Source organism: Canis lupus, chromosome 9, assembly GCF_048164855.1.
Source record: "Canis lupus baileyi chromosome 9, mCanLup2.hap1, whole genome shotgun sequence".
Classification (NCBI taxonomy): Eukaryota; Metazoa; Chordata; class Mammalia; order Carnivora; family Canidae; genus Canis; species Canis lupus.
Window position 1 is genome coordinate 29,989,628 of NC_132846.1, and position 14,151 is coordinate 30,003,778.

Here is a 14,151-nt window from a genome sequence, read left to right on the forward strand (position 1 = left end):
GGCTATGATTTATTACAGTGAAAGGATACAAAGCAAAATCAACAAGAGGAGAAAGCACATGGAGGGAAGTCCAGAGATAACCAGGCACAAGCTGCCTAGAGTCATCTCCAGTATAATTACACAGATATGCTTCATTCCTCCAGATGATCCTAGTGAAATGTTGTCCTCCAGGGATGTTCATTAGGGACACACTGTCCAAGCATTTCATCGGAGGTTGGTTATATTGGAAGCCTCTGCTGGTACATACCGAAATTTCAGACTCCTAGAAGGAAAGCAGGTGCTCAGCATAAACCAATATTGCTTGTAAAAACAGTGTAGGCACAGTAAATGATCTTTTATCACTTAGGGAATGGTGGGAACCCTCCCCAAATCCAAGTGCCTAGAAGCCAACCACAGGCCAACCTTGCGAGCAGGCCTTTCCAATACAACTGTCTCAGACCCACCATATAAATTCTTTCCTACACAAAATTTTATAAGAAGGAAAGCATCATTTTTAACATTATTTTTTCTAGAAAATATTTAAAAGTCATCTGATAAACTATTAAAATGATTAAGAGTTTATAAATATAAACTTAAAATGTAATATTATTGTGTATTATATATAAATTTAAGTTTAATATAAAAGACATAAAAATCAATAACATTTTTATATACTAGCAGCAACCTATACAAAAACAAATACAATAGGTCCTGTTTACAATGGCAACTAAAACACATATAATGCCTGGGAATAATCTTAACAAGGTATGTAGCGATACATGAAGAAGATAATACAAATTATATTAAAAATATAAAATAAGGCTTGGAAAGGTAACCAGGTATTTATTCCTGATTAGGAAGACTGGATATGAAAATACCTATGTCTGAATTTAATTTGTGGGTTTAATGTAACCCCAATCAAAATCTCTTTGCTTTGAGTTCCTTCTTTAAAAGAAAAATATGGGGATCCCTGGGTATCTCAATGGTTTAGTGCCTGCCTTCCACCCAGGGCGTGATTGTGGAGTCCTGGGATGGAGTCTCACATCGGGCTCCCTGCAATGGAGCCTGCTTCTCCCTCTGCCTGTGTCTCTGCCTCTCTTTCTCTCTCTCTGTGTGTGTGTCTCTCATGAATAAATAAATAAAATCTTTAAAAAAATAAAAATATTTTTTTGCCTGCATTGGCAAAATGATCTTAAAGTTTACTTGGAAAATAAAAAGGGAAGAAAATTCTGAAAAAAAAAAAAGGTGTGGAAGAATTAGTTCTATTGTGTTTTAATCATCTTACAAAGATAAGATAATTAAAACAATGTGGTTTTTGTACAAAGGATGACTAGATCAACAAAACAGGTACAAATATAGATCTCACTACATGAATGACAAAGAAAGCATCATAAATCAATGAGAAAAAGAAAGATTAGTCAATATATGATATACAAATAACTGTTTAACAATCTGAAACTAGGCCCTAATTTGTCTTTAGAGAAATCCAAGCATGTTCTATCTTTTTATCACTTTAAATAGCCATTCTGTACTTACCTAATTAAAGCCCATATAGGTTTGGCTTTGAAAAGGATTTACAGTTTACTATTAGATGCTACTACTTCTGTATGTCCAAACGATAACTAAAATAAAAGTGCTGACAAGCCTAGGGAAAGTAGTGCAAAAGGTTAATATCTTTGTTAGAAAATTAAGATATATCTTTACATGAGGCAGAAGCCATAGTAGAAAATAACCTGTCCAAGGTCATATGGCCTTTGAGTAAGCTATTTACCACTACTGAGACTCAATTTCCTTCTTCCTTGCAGGATGTGAAAAGGATTAAAAATATATGTAAAGCTGCTAGCACCATCTTTGACATATTATGGCTGCTCAACAAATGATAGCTAATTAGTAGAGGTGGTGGCAGTGGTCATTAACATAAGAGCTCACAAAGTAAGAAAACATGAAGTCTCCAAAAGACAAATGCTTAAGAGTGTGAACAGAAATTCTCAAAAAGGAAATAAAACTCTTAAGCTAGGAAAAATGCTCAACCTTACCAAAAGTCAAAGCAATGCAAATTGAAACAATAAGATAACATTTCTTGTCTACTAAATTATGAAAACATTTTAATAACAATAAATAAAACATTTAATACCCAGGGCTGGGAGAGTTTCCTGGAATTGGTATTTTTCATACATTACTAATAATACACAAATTGGCGCAATTCTCTTAGGAAGTGATGTGGAAATATGTACTGTCATTTCAAAAAAAAAGATTATATACTTCAAGTCAGTGATTTCACTTCTGACATTCAGTACTAGAACAGATTCCCAAACATGGACATACTACAAGGAAGAAAGATGTTATGTGTAGTTGTTATCAAATAATGCAAACAACCAGCAATGGGAGGAATGATTGAGATTTACTCAGAGGGACGATGATTACACTGATACTACATACAAAAACAGTAAGAGAGAAAAACAGGATAGAATATTTTCTGTGTATTGTATAACAGACAAAACTGGAAGGACACATTTCAAATTGAAAACAGGAATCACATTAAAGTGATATGATTATGGAAAATTATTACTTGTATCATTTAGATAGTATCAAAAACTGATAGTTAATTGAAACTAGGTTTTCTTGACTATTTCCAAATGAGTTCTTTCTCTTTTAAATGACACCAGAGGGGCACCTAGGCTCAGTCAGGTAAGTGTCTGCCTTTGGTTCAGGTCTAGATCCTGGCATTCCAGGATAGAGTCCCATTGGGCTCCCCGCCTCACAGGGAGACTGCTTCTCCATCTGGCCCTCCCCCTGCTCGTGGGCTCTCACTCTTTCTCTCTCTCTCTCTCTCAAATAAATAAATACAATCTTTAAAAAATATAATAAAATAAATGACACCAGAACTTAGCTTTAAAACTCTTGACAAAAGCTGACAGACCTGATATTCTAATATTGCTCCTCTAGATGGAGCACAAGTACTTAAAATATATTATAACAGTACTTGTAGTCCAGCATTTTAGAGCTCAAGGGACTTCAAAGATAATCTAGTGTGTTTTAACGTTAGGGATATATAGAAGTCACTCCCTAGCTACAAAACATTTTATTTTCTGTCATTAGTGCTGGTTTTATATGACAGACTTTCTCACACTGAGTATATAATCTTGAGTGCAAGTTCCCAGCAGAGAGGAAGATGGTAAACATGGGGAAAAATCAAATATGCAAACTATTCTGAAAGCCCTAAAGTTACTGACATAGAATTATAATCTAATAATTTTCCCCTGAAATTCCAAAAAGAAAGAATCTGTCAGCTTATTTAATGATTTTGGTTTTGGTTTTCATTTTTGGTATCCTAGTGAGGCTGGGCTCCATAGAGCACCAAGAAAAGGAAAGAATTTGTGACTTTGATGTGTGGTTAATTTGACGAGGGGTCTATCCAGGTAAGGCAAGTCTGACCAAGAGCCCACGTTGGGGACCCCACTTTGGGATCCACTGTGATCCCATTTGCAATAGTTTAGCTTTGGACAGTCCTCGGGTTAAATCTGGATCTCTAGCTCTGAGTTCCCTCTATACTGTTTGTTGGATTTAAATTTCAAAACCCTAATTAAGATTCATAATCTCTTTCTTATAACCCAGTTTTGCCTCAGAGCTGTTTGCAACCAAGAACAAAAGGAAGAGCCATAACTGCCTCAGAAGTATTTATTCCTCTATCTTTCTATACCTAGACAACAATGAAGATGGGAGTGGTAAGAGCCTGAGACGTTTTTTGTTTTTTTTTTCTGGCACTTGGCCTCAGATATCATGACAAATCCTAGTAGCTCTCTGGGCTCCTAGATAGAAGAGCAGCAGGTAGGACTGCTTTTCACAGAATCCAGAGGTAGTGATGGCCTGTAAAACTCTTCTATTTGGGGATAACTTGCTCATGAGTCTTAATTCCCTCTGTTGGAGGCAGTGTGGTGGATGAAACTGGAGACCAGAATCCTGGACTTCCATCCCAGCTGTGGACTCATTGCCAAAATGGAAGTGCTGTGCCTCACCACCTGCCCAAAGGCACCTCCTCACCCATCTTTGATCTTGCAGCCTTCTCCACCTCCTCCTCCTTTTTTTTGAAAAAGAGATTTTATTTATTTGTTCATAAGAGACACAAAGAGAGAGGCAGAGACACAGGCAGAGGGAGAAGCAGGCTCTCTGTGGGGAGCCTGAGGCAGGACTCAATCCCAGGACCCTGGGATCATGCCCTGAGCCAAAGGCAGATGCTCAACCACTGAGCCACCCAGGCATTCCTCCTCTTCCTCCTTATAATAATATTATTATTACTATCATTTAAAGAAATGTTTACATGATAGAAAGTTACTCCCCCAGAAGTAGAAGCAAAAATAAAATAACACCATATTTTTACCACCAAGAAATTACTATTACTAACACTTTAGTGTATGTCCTTCCAGATATTTGTGTATATATATTACCAAAATGAGACTTTATACCCTGTTTTGTTATTTGCTTATTTTACTTAAGATTTTCCGACTTTCCATGTCAACATATTTTCATCTTGCCTCACACCTACCTCCGATTCAAATTCCACAATTTGTTCCCAAAATGACCTTTATAGTTCAGTTGTCCAAATGACAACCCAATTCAGGGCCATGCTTTGCATCTGGCCATTATGTCCCTTAAGTGTGTGGATCTAGCACAGTCCCTCTTTTTATCTTCAAATGACTCTTACAGGATGTCAATTGTCCCCTGAGTTTACCTGCTTGCCACCTTGTCATGCCATTCAACTTGTTCTTCAAGCCCTGAAATTGAAATCTGAGAGTTAAAACCAGAGTTGATGAATTCAAGTGTTCATTTGAGCTAGGATGTATAACAGATAAATGTAACATGTGCTTCATGTTACATTTTCATCATGTCAGAGAACTACATTACTAATATATATTATTACACACAAACATATTACATATTTTATACATGATACATTATTATAATAGATTAACTGATTGCTACCCTAACCTCTGAGTTAGGATAAGAGTCTTAGTCTTTTATTGAACATTAATACCCTTTGTACCCCTTGCAATAATAAAATGATCTCTGTGGTATTAGTTTTGTCCTTAATATGAATGTCTACTTCCTAGCAATCATATACCTAAATGTATTCATAGCAACTGAACATCTTTGTCCAAATCAATAATTTTAATAGAGGAGACTGAGTGATGATTTTCTGATTTTTTATTCCTTCTACATTTGGAGGCTAGCATTCTTCTGTGAAATAGAATTTTCCCTTATCAGTTGGCACTATTCTGTTACTCTAAGATATATTTATTACAGGAAAAATTGGATAAATATTTAATTATCCTTAATTACCAATTATCAAAGTAAGAAGTCAATTTATAGACCATTTCAAATGATGAATTACGAGTTCTCTTTTGACTTTCTCTTTTTTATTTTTATATAGGCACAAGGATTTTACCAAATCTGCTAGATAATTATGAGTTTTGATGTTCAAATTGTAACTGAGAAGTGCCTAGGCTCCCTATTTTGACATATTTTTTTAACTTAAATTTTACAGATAAAATTTCTTCCTCCAGGCTCTCTCCTAGTCCTCAATGCATGCTTAACAATTTTTACCAATGTTTTTCTGTCATTAATTTAGGTAAAATTTTTTATTATATAGCTGTATTTTGTCTCATGTAAACAATTTTCTACCTCTTAGTTGTCACCTTAACAATTCATGATCATAAAAAGTATTTATCTCTGTCCTGCATCAGTAAATTTTTGTCCGTTATCTTTATAATTTTTAAAATTATCTTGCTGTTGTTTCTTCTATTGTCTTTGTCTTCATGGAGAGGTAGGCCGGACCAGGGCATGATGGGTTTCATATACCAAGCTGAAGAATTTAGACTTGAACCTGAGGCAGTGGGAAGACACTGACCAGGCATAGGCAGGGGAGTGTAATGATCAGATCTTCTTTTTTGGGATAACCACTCAGGCTGTAATATGGAGAACTGAACAGAGGTGAACAGGATAAGAGCCTGGAAAACCAGATAGGAAGCCTCCTAACCTGCAGTCTAACCAGTTATCCATGTCACGAGATGTAAGAAGTGGGAGTGCAGATAGAGAGAAGCAGACAGATCAGAAAAGCAACCAAACAGGTTTTGGTGATTATGTAGAGGTCAAGGGAGAGGGAAGAGCCAAGGATGACCCCAGGTTTCTGGCTTGAGCAACTGAATGGGCAATGATGCATGCATTTTCATTGAAATGGAGAACAATGAGTGCAAAATCAGGTTTGAGGGGGAGTATGGAAAGCTGCCTTTACAAATGCTGACTTTCACCATGCTTATTCTAATATTAGCAACCACCTTCCCAACAATTGCCATTTGCAGGAGGTAATTATATATTATTTCTACTTGAAATTGCCAGCATTTCCTCATCCTTCTCTTTTGGACAACTTCTTCATCCTCTTAGCTGATTCCACCAACCTACCCACGTCTCTGCCCACAGACACTGAATTCCATCCAGCTTCAGTGGGGGTAATATGCCTGTTCCCTCTATGACATGCCTCTACTTGTGCCTAAATCCTTCTCTCAAAATTCTTAAGCTACTTGCACTGGCAAGTACTGATTTTCTTTTGTATCATCTTTTTCTCCCTCTCTACATGTGATTTCCATCTACGTGCCACCATCCATTTTGAAAAGAAAATTCAACACCAAAACCCCTTTAGCTGCCACTAAATTTCTTAGCACCCCTCATAGACTCATCCAAATTGTTGTCTTCACTGCTCTTTCCTTTCTCATCTTTGGTTCTCTCTCCATTCTCTCTTCTAGCTCTTCTCATGTCAGGTTTCTTTCCCCCACATGATCAAAAGTAGTCTTAGCAGGTCACCAGTGAAGTTCCTCCTACAAAAGTCAGTAGCTGCTTGTCTGCACTCATCCTGTTAGACTTCTCAGCAGCACCAGTCCAGCTTACCAGGCCCTCTTTATTCATTCAACATGTATTTATTGAGTGCTTACTATATGCCAGACACAGTTCTATCTTTCGGACACTCCAGTGAAGTAAAGAGACAAAGATCCCTTCCCTCTAGGAACCGACATTCTATCAGAGGGAGACATTTAACAAGAAAAAAAAACAGTAAATGATTAAATTATATGAAAAAATATAGTCAATAAGGGCTATGGAAAAGAGAAAACAGAATTCAGCAGTGAATCTTGTAGAATTTTCCTTTAACACACAAATATCATTATAACTCACCCTATGTGACAACAGAATTTAGTGTCAAATCATAGGCTATGTCTATATGTCCCCAGATAATAAAAATGAATCACATTTTCATCTGTTATCTGTCTTGATTCTGCATTCTTCTCCCTCCTACTTCTTCTGGGTTTGATATGAGGACACTGCAGGAGACAAAGAAACTCAGGAGAAGGGATAGTGACGAGTTGGATTTCATAATTTGTGATACTGTATATTGGGTTTTGGGCACAAGTAACAGAAATGGAAGTGACCAGGCCTCCAGGGCACAAGCTGACTCATTTTTCACCTCTTTTTAAAATGATGTCAAGTTACACTATTCTCTGGCAGTTGCAGAACTCAAAGAATGATAGCATGGTCAAGGAGTAGAATTTTCTGTGGGTAATGCTTTTTGTTTTAATCTTAAAGAAAATATGAGGAGTTAAGATGGTGGAGGAGTAGGGGGACCCTAAGTTTGCTTCATCCCTTGAACGTAGCTAGATAAATATTAGATCATTCTGAACATCAAAGAAATCAATCTGAAGACTGAGAGAATAAAACTGCAAGTCTACAAGTAGAATCATGGAAAGTAGGATCTATGGAGAGGTGATTTGGGGGAGATAAGAGCTGCAGGGGCTGCAGAGGAGAGGGAGCCTGCTTACAGAGACCACAAGGTATCATAAGCAACGGAGCATAAAATCTGAAGTTTTAGAAGTCCACCATTGCCCAGTTGTGCCTGGCTTAGTGATGCTCCACTGGGGAAGGACGATGGAGACCTGGGAGCAAACAGCATGGTCTGAGGATCCCCTGGGTTGCAGGAGGAGAAATGGTTCCCTTTCGTGGATTGCATTTGGTAGCTGTGGCAAAGCCTCTCTGGGGACAAGAGAATGGGTGGTGCCAACATGTTGCACTATTTCCAGGGCAGCAAATCTTGGTGCAGGCTTTCTGCTCTGCTTTACCATAAACTCTGAACCACTGGGAGGTTGTGTGACCACTTTCCTGGACAGGCCAGCAAACAGCAAAAGAGCAGCAAGACCCTACCCCAGAGGATCAACACAGGACCTCACCACACAAGTCCCTAAAATTTGAGTTTAGAAACCCAGCCAAGTGTCTGAGATGAAACACGGGAGTACTGTGCCTCCTGGCAGGCAGACAGGGTGAAGGCAGGAACCTGATGGAAGCCAGGAACACAAGACAGGAGATTGTTTGCTCTCCTGCAAGGGTTTCCTGAAGAGTGGTGGGTGTGAGCTTTCCTCTCCAGGCTGAGAAGGTGGAGCCCCACCATTTTGCCAGCGAGTTAAATGGCATCACCAAGTGGAGAATGGAGTCACTTAATACAGAATCCCACTCCCTATGCCCTGTAGGCACTTCTCCCTTAGAGCAAGTCCACCTGAGACAGTACAACAGGCTTGCTCCTAGAAGACCAGAACAAACCCATCACATGGACCAAGTCTACTGATCATAGAGTGCTGCAAAGCTTCAGCTCCTGAGGAAATAGGATCTAACTTCCTTTATATATATATATATATTTTTTTTTTTAATATTTTACTTTTATTTTTTGGATTTAGCTTCTTTTAACAAGCAGACCATAACACACCTAGGATCTAGCTTTTTGTTTTGTTTTATTTTGTTTTTCCTGGACAAAATGACAAGATGGAGGAAAGAATAGGAAGTAGAAGTAATGGCCAAGGATTTAATCAATACAGATATAAGTAAGATGTCCGAACTAGAACTTAAAACAACAATTGTAAAGATAGTAGCTGGGCTTGAAAAAAGCATTGAAGACATTAGAGAATACCCTACTACAGATATAGAAAAACTAAAATCTAGTCAGATTGAAATTAAAAATGCTATAACCAAGAAGCCAACCTGACTGAATACCATATCAGTGAGGATGGATGAAGAAGAGGAATGAATCAGTGATATAGAAAATTAAAATTCTAGAAAATAATGAAGCTGAAAAGAGGAGGGAAAGAAAGATACTGGATCACAAAAATAGACTTAGGGAACTCAATGACTTCTTAAAATGTAATAACATTCATGTCATAGGAGTCCCAGAAGATAAAGAGAGATAAAAAGGGGCAGAAGGTTCATTTGAGCAAATTACAGCTGAAAACTTCCCTAATCTGAGGAAGGACACAGACTTTGAGATCCAAGAAGCACAGAGAATTCCCATTAAATTAAACAAAAGCTGGTGATCACCAAAACATATCATAGTCAAATTTACAAACTACACAAACAAGGAAAGAATCCTGAGAGCAGCAAGGAGCAGGGGGTGGGGGGAAGGGGGAGTACCTTAACCTACAAGCGAAGGCAGATCAGATTCATAGCAGATCTGTCCATGGAAACTTGGCAGGCCAGAAGAGAATGTCAGGACATATCCAATATGCTGAATGGGAAAAATATGCAGCCAAGAATACCTTATCCATCAAGGCTGTCATTCAGAATGAAGGAGAGATAAAGAGTTTTCTAAATAAACAAAAACTAAAGGAGTTAATGACTACTAAACTAGTCCTCAAAGAAATATTAAAATATCTCTCTTTGAGCGAGGGGAAAAAAAAGACCAAAAGAAACAGAAACTAGAGAGAAACAGAACCACCAACTTTACAGTAACACAGTGGCACTAAATTCTACCTATCAAGAATTATCCTGAATGTAAATGGACTAAATGGTACAATCAAAAGACATAGCCTGGGTGGCTTAGTCAGTTGAGCATCTGAATCTTGATTTTGGCTCAGGTTGTGATCTCAGGGTAATGGGATCAAGCCCCCTGTTGGGCTCCCTGCTCAGCATGACATCTGCTGTCTGTCTCCCTCCCCCTTGGCCCTTCTCCCTGCTCATGTTGTCTTTTTAATTAATTAATTAATTAATTAATAAAATCTTTAGAAAAAAGAAGAAATGCATACTTTCCTTAAAAATGGAATATTTCATTTTATAAAGGATATAGGGTATCAGATTGGGTTTAAAAAACAAGACCCATCTATATGATGCTTACAAGAGACTCATTTTAGACCTAAAGACACCTATAGATTAAAAGTGAGGGGATGGAGAACCATCTATCATGCTAATGGACATCAAAAGAAATCCAGAGTAGCCATATTTATATCAGACAAACCAGATTTTGAAACAGAGACTGTAACAAGAGATAAGGAAGGGCATTATATCATAATAAAGGGTCTATCAATCAAGAAGATCTATCAATTGTAAATATGTATACCCTCAACTTGGGAGCACCCAAATCTATAAAATAATTAATAACAAACATAAATAAACTCATTGATAATAATACAGCAGGGGACTTTAACATCCCACTTATAGCAGTGGATGTATCATCTAAGCAGAAAATCAACAAGGAAACAATGCCTTTGAATGACACACTGGACCAGATGGACTTCACAGATATATTCAGAAAACTTCATCCTAAAGCAGCAGAATACACATTCTTTTGGAGTGCACATTCTCCAGAATAGATCACATACTAGGTCATAAATCAGGCCTTAACAAGAACAAAAAGATTAAGATCATACTGTGCATATTTTCAGACCACAAAGCTATGAAACTTGAAGTCAATCACAGGAAAAAATGTGGAAAGATCTCAAATACATGGAGGTTCAAAAAACACCCTACTAAAGAATGAATGGGTTAATCAGGAAATTAAAGAAGAAATAAAAAAAGTACATGGAAGCAAGTGAAAATGAAAGCACAACAGTCCAGAATCTTTGCGATACAGCAAAAGCAGTCCTGGGAGGGAAGTATATTGCAATACAGGCCTACCTCAAGAAGCAAGAAAAGTTTTAAATACACAACCTAACCTTACAACTAAAGGAGTTAGAAAAGGAAAAGCAAATGAGGCCTGAAGCCAGCAGAAGAAGGAAAATAATAAATATTAGAGCAGAAATAAACAATATAGAAACAAAAACATTTAAACAGATGAAATTAGAGCTAGTTCTTTGAAAGAATTAATGAAATTGATAAACACTTAGCTAGACTAATCACAAAGAAAAGTGAAAGGAACCAAATAAACAAAATCACAAATGAAAGAATATAACTAACACCACAGAAATACAAATAATAAGAGAATATTATGAAATATTATATGCCAACAAATTGGGCAATCTGGAAGAAATAGACACATTCCTAGAAACAAACTACCAAAACCGAAACAAGAAGACATAGAAAATTTGAGTAGAACCGTAATCAGCAAAAAAAAAAATGAATCGGTAATTAAAAATCTCCCAACAAACAAAAATTCAGGGCCAGATGGTTTCCCAGGGAAATTGTATCAAACATTTAAGGAAGAGTTAATATCTATTCTTCTCAAATTGTTCCAAAGATAGAAATGGAAGGAAAACCTCCAAACTCCCTTCTATGAGGCTAGCGTTACCTTGATTCCAAAACCAGACAAAAACCCACTAATAAGGAGAACTACAGGCCAATATCTTTGATGAAAAATGAATGCAAAAATTCTCAACAAAATATTAGCAAATTGAATCCAGCAGTACATAAAAAAATTATTCACCACAATCAAGTGGGATTTATTCCTGGGCTGCCAGAGTGGTTTGATATTCACAAATCAACCAACATGATACATCACATTAATAAAAGAAGGGTAATAATTAGATGATACATTCAATAGATGCAGAAAAAGCATTTGACAAAATACAGCATCCATTCTTCATAAAAACCCTCAACAAAGTAGGGATAGATAGAACATATCTCGACATCATAAAGGCCATATACAAAAGACCCACAGCTAAGCTCATCCTCAATGGGGAAAAACTGAGAGCTTTTCTTCTATGGTCAGGAACAAGACAGGGATGTCCACTGTCATTATTACTATTTAACATAGTACTAGAAGTCTTAGCCACAGCAATCAGACAACAAATAGAAAAGGAATCCAAACTGGCAAAGAAGAACTCAAACTTTCATTATTTGCAGACAACATGATACTCCATGTAGAAAACCCCAAAGATTCCACCAAAAAAATTGCTAGAACTAATATATAAATTCAAAAAAGTTGCAGGATGTGAAATCAATCTGTTGCATTTCTATACATCAATAACGAAGCAGAAGAAGAAAGAAAGAAAGAAAGAAAGAAAGAAAGAAAGAAAGAAAGGTCAAGGAATTGATCCCGTTTACAACTGCAGCAAAAACTGTAAGATACCTAGGAGTAAACCTAACCAAAGAGGTAAAAGATATGTACTCTGAAAACTATAGAGTACTTATTTATGAAAGAAATTGAAAAGGACACAAAGAAATGGTAAAACATTCCAAGATCATGGATTGGAAGAACAAATATTGTTAAAACTTCTGTACTACCCAAAGAAATCTACACATTTAATACAATCCCTATCAAAATACCACCAGCATTTTTCACAGAAGTAGAACAAATCAAATCTAAATAAAATGTTTATGGAACCACCAAAGACCCCGAATAGCCAAAGCAATCCTGAAAAAGAAAAGCAAAACTGAAGGCATCACAATTCTGAACTTCAAGCCATATTACAAAGCTGTTGTCATCAAGACAGTATAGTACTGGCACAAGAACAGACACATAGATTGATGGAACAGAATGGAAAGTCCAAAAATTAACCTACAACTCTACGGTCAACCAATCTTCAATAAAGCAGGAAAGAATATCCAATGGAAAAAAGACAGTCTCTTCAACAAATAGTATTAGGAAAACTGGACAGTCACATGCAAAAGAATGAAACTGGACCACTTTCTTATACCGTACACAAAAATAAATTCAAAATGTATGAAAGACCTTAATGTGAGACAGGAAACCATCAAAATCCTAGAGGAAAATACAGGCACTAACCTCTTTGACCTAGGCCATAGCAACTTCTTACTAGTTACATTGCTGAAAGCAACAGAAACAAAAGCAAAAATAAACTACTGGGATTTCATCAGGATAAGAAGCTTCTGCACAGTGAGGGAAACAATCAACAAGACTAAAAGGCAGCCTACAGAATGGGAGAATACATTTAAAATGGCGTATCTGATAAAGGGGTAGTATCCAAAATCTTTAAAGAACTTATCAAACTCAACACCCAAAAGACTAATAATCCAATTTAAAAATGGGCAGAAGACATGAATAGACATTTTTCCAAAGAAGACATACAGAAGGCCAACGAACACATGATAAGACACTTGTCATCACTCCTCATCAGGGAAATATAAATCAAAACCATGGTGAGGGGATGCCTGGGTGGCTCAGCGGTTGAGCATCTGCCTTCGGCTCAGGACGTGATCCTGGGGTCCTAGGATCAAGTCCCTCATCGGGCTCCTGATAGAGAGCCTGCTTCTCCCTCTGCCTATGTCTCTGCCTCTCTGTGTCTCTCATAAATAAATAAATAAAATCTTAAAAAAAAATACACAGTGAGATACCACCTCATACCTGTCAGAATGGCTAAAATTAACAACACAGGAAACAACAGGTGTTGATGAGACTATGGAGAAAGAGAAAGAAGAGGCCTCTTCCACTGTTGGTGGGAATGCAAACTGGTGCAGCCACTCTGGAGAATAGTATGGTGGTTCCTCAAAAAGCTAAAAATAGAATTACCGTATGACCCAGCAATTGCACTACTAGGTACTTACCAAAAAATACTAATTCAAAAGGACACTTGCACCCAATATTTATAGCAGAATTATCTACAATAGCCAAATTATGGAAAGAGCTCAAATATCCATTGATTGATGAACAGATAAAGAAGTGCATATATATATATATGGAAGTGCATATATATGTATATATGTATATGTATACATATATAATGTGTATATATAATATATATGTATATATATAATGGAATATTATTCAGCCATAAAAAGAATAAAATCTTGCCATTTGCAATGACGACATGGATGGATGGATGGATGTAGGGAGTATAATGCTAAGTGAAATAAGACAGAGAGAGACAAATACCTTATGATTTTACTCATACGTGGAATTTAAGAAACAAAACAAAC

General features: G+C 36.9%; 1 long non-coding RNA gene across 1 annotated transcript in view; it reads right to left on the reverse strand.

The window, feature by feature from the left end:
* LOC140639962 (uncharacterized) overlaps positions 1–14,151 on the reverse strand; it is a 20,063-nt gene continuing 5,912 nt past the window's right edge. The window contains exons 2-3 of the long non-coding RNA XR_012036617.1: positions 4,709–4,751; positions 1–262 (exon numbers count right to left, since the gene is read on the reverse strand). This is a non-coding gene — a long non-coding RNA (uncharacterized lncRNA). The remainder of the gene's footprint in view (positions 263–4,708; positions 4,752–14,151) is intronic.